Source organism: Myripristis murdjan, chromosome 5 (assembly GCF_902150065.1).
Source record: "Myripristis murdjan chromosome 5, fMyrMur1.1, whole genome shotgun sequence".
Lineage (NCBI taxonomy): Eukaryota > Metazoa > Chordata > Actinopteri > Holocentriformes > Holocentridae > Myripristis > Myripristis murdjan.
In genome coordinates this window covers 36,804,877-36,808,349 of record NC_043984.1, presented here as the reverse complement: position 1 = coordinate 36,808,349, position 3,473 = coordinate 36,804,877, and the positions used below count along the sequence as shown (strand labels likewise).

The window sequence follows — 3,473 nt, the reverse complement described above, 5'->3', positions numbered from 1 at the left end:
CACAGAGCTGCAACTGTTGTGTTCTGCCTCTTTCCTCCATGACTTTGCTGAGCGCTCCACCCCTCCTGCTTTCAGGCTGGTATTAAAGGTCTTCTGGTGCCTCCTCTCAGCCAGGTGTGATGTTCAGGAACCGATCAGGTCAAATGAAGCCTCTCCTCTCTCAGTGCTGGCAAACTAAACTCCTGGGGCTGCATGCAGAGGACATGCACGCACAAAAACCACGCTCACGCCATTTCCTGCACATGAACTGGTATTTACATAAAAACACACCTCATGCTGTAGACCAGTCAAACTTTTTTTCAGTGGTGTTCCCCTTTTGAAGTATTTTTCCAGCCCAGTTCCTCCTGAGCAGAGCAAAAAAAAAAAAATTGAAGAGTGAACAAACGTCCTCGCTCGACGACCACGGCAGCAGATTTAAAGCACAAACACACGTCTAACACCTTCAGGGAACCCAGAGGGAAAACTGAAGATAACATGTGATTTATCAAACTTACATTTATAGTTTGAACTTATTATAGCAGAGGCTCATTATTTTAGGAGTTATGCATAACTGATATTTTTTAAATGAACATTTAAAAAAAATCTCACACACCTCCTGCATTACTCCAATATACCTCTAGGGGTACACTGACCTGGTGTGAGAACCAGCAGCTGCACTGAGAGTTTTGTGTTTTTTTGTTTTGTTTTTTAGGTGTTCATACACATTAAAATACCAATCAAAGACTCATTTATCAAGGTGTGTCTTCATACATGTACAGCTGATTGTGGGGAGCAGAAAACAGGCTCATCCACATCAGACGTGGAAGCAACTAATTGTATTTCCTCACGTCACTGTAACTGAGCAGCTTTTAGATAGATACATACAGTAGATAGATAGATTTACTTTATTGATCCCAAACTGGGAAATTCTAATGTTGCAGCATCAATAGAAACACAAAATAAAATTAAATAGAATAGAATAAATGCAGAAATATATACAGTAAAGACTATATACAGTAAAAATATAAACATCTAAGAATATGATATGAAATATACAGATGGTAATTATGAAATACACCTGATGGTATATGAAATATACAGATGTTTGTAATAGATAAAAACAGTATGACTGTATATTAACCTAAGATATAATAATATACATTCATTAATATTCATACATTTTGTGCACTCATGCTTTTTTTGAGTATATATATATATATATATATAGCCGTAGATCTGTGATTGTGTGTGAGAACGGAGTAAAAAATAGTTCTCTGAGGATAAATCTAAACTAAACAATATCACATGCCGACAGTAAACGTAAATGGCTGCTACAGTTTTAGACAAATAAAATAAAATCACACGTCACCTCTGGAGGGTCTGAGCGGAGCAGCACTTTCCTTTGGTTTGATGTGATGCAGGATTTTTACAGTTTGGTATTTTTCATTAGTTTTTATTTAGATCTCATTTTTAAATTTTGTCGTCAGCTCAGTTTCCAGTTTGGTTTCCAGAGCGGGTTTACTGGTTCCACTTTAGTTTTTATTGTTTTAGATTGAGTTGAGTTTTCTTTGTTTCTGTGTTAGTTTTGAGTTTTTGAAAGGTTTTATTTCACCTTCTGGACAAAATTCAATTCTTTTTGGGGGTGTTTTTTTTTTGTTTTTTTTGGAAAGTAAGTTTTTGATTTTAAGAAGAAGTTTCATTTATTATAGTCTAAGCTTTTAATTTGCTGGTTATTTTAAGTAATCATAGTTTTGTATTTTTCATTAGTTTATTAGTTTTTATTTCATTTTTGTAGGTTTTGTTTTCTGCTCAGTTTAGTTTTTGTCTCCAGTGTTGGTTTGCTGGTTTCACTTTAGTTTTTATTCTTTAGTTTGAGTTTTCTTAGTTCCAGTACTAGTTTTAGTTAGTTTTTTATGGGGGTGCATATTTCTGTTTCAGTTAGCTGAAATGTTTCTGCACACCTAGTTTTAGTTTTTAGTTTAGTTTTAGTGAACTCGAACAGCCTCGCTGCAGACAGAGTGTGTTCACACAGATCACACAGTCTCTGAGCGGAGCGTCCTCTCCTTTGAGTAAATCATGACGTCATGATTTTGGTTCCTGATGTCAAGGCGGCCCCTCCCCTCCTGAAACATCTCTGATTTGACATCACGGCGCTCGGCGTGTGCAGCAGACATCGTGATGTGTGTCATGCTCTGACTCGTGGCTGTGGGGCTTAACCACTTAGAGGTTTAGGATTAGCTGAAGGGAAGGTGCCTTCACGTGTCTGGGCTTCGGCCCGGGACAGGAGAGGGGACGGGATCAGCGGCCCGGCCTCGTGGTGACCCATTATGGGACCTGTGATCACAACCACCAAACATGAAATGTCTCCGAGGGCCTCCTCTCACCCTGAGCTGCACAGAAAACATCTGAGTGAAGGCCAGAACAAGTGACTTCCACAGCTCTGCCTCTGACATCCGTCACTCCTGCTCTTCTTGATAATTTGAGATTATAAACTGAGGGAATCCAAGTGAATTTGAGGGGGAAACTCTGAGGCTGAGTGTGAGTCACAGGCAGGTAGACATTTGTTTGGTGACTCATGTCTGTTGTATGTGGGAAGGGCAGCGACTGAGCAGAGTGTGTCTGAACAATGAGGAGGAATTCCTCTCAGTGACTTGAGGGATTAGCTCAGAGTTAATCCAGGAGATTTTGCTTGCATTATCATACACTGTCATTATACAGGGACTGAAAGGCAGGCCGGCCTAAGTCTGAACTGTACTAAATGGGGAAGCCAGATTGTTCTGTGTCAAGCTAGACAGGAATAACCAAAGTAACACAGGAAGTTGAGTGATATGGCCTTCAAAATAAAAGCAGAATATATACCGTTTGGTGGAAAGGCGTCTGTGGCTCCGTCTCCACCTGGTTTTAAAATGTGTTTTCGGTGATCTGATGGCCAGCGGACAGCTCTCAGCCTGCCTGCTCACACCTGGCGTTAAGATGCGTCTCACCTGCACAGCTCTACATGCAAATACAAACACGGATCACCTCCATTCGCTAAGACCACATGCTCAGGCTTGTTTGAGTGGAGACAGTTTTATTGTCATATCAACAGTAAAACAGACAGTTACATTGCACAATGATCCTCTTATGCTGCTCATCCTTGTTCCATGCAAAAAAAAAAAATAAAAAAATAACGTAGAAATTAAACATGTCACAAAAAAATGAGGCTCACTCCGGCCTCATTTTAATTTATTTGTAACTTCTAACGTGTTTCACATGTGTGCATGTGAAACACGTTAGGCTCAGCCACACGGGTTCAGGCTCGGGTTAGTTAGTTCCTCCAACAGGTTTGAGGGGGTCGGGCAACACACACATTCACACTGTCGCCTGTAATGTTTCTGTCGTATTCCTCTAGTGACTCAGTAGCCGTCCCTCCTCTGTGGTGCCGCTGTGGGTGAGGGCGGCCTGCGAGCCAGACGGTGCTGATGCCCGTGGCCTTAAACCGGCAAAACAAAATC

At 40.8% G+C, this 3,473-nt stretch overlaps 1 protein-coding gene across 1 annotated transcript in view; it reads right to left on the bottom strand.

Annotated features, from left to right (window-relative positions):
• The window catches only part of LOC115359332 (NACHT, LRR and PYD domains-containing protein 14-like), a gene marked incomplete at its 3' end in the record, with an annotated part of 845,616 nt that overhangs the window by 699,776 nt on the left and 142,367 nt on the right, over positions 1 to 3,473 (bottom strand). The window lies entirely within an intron of this gene.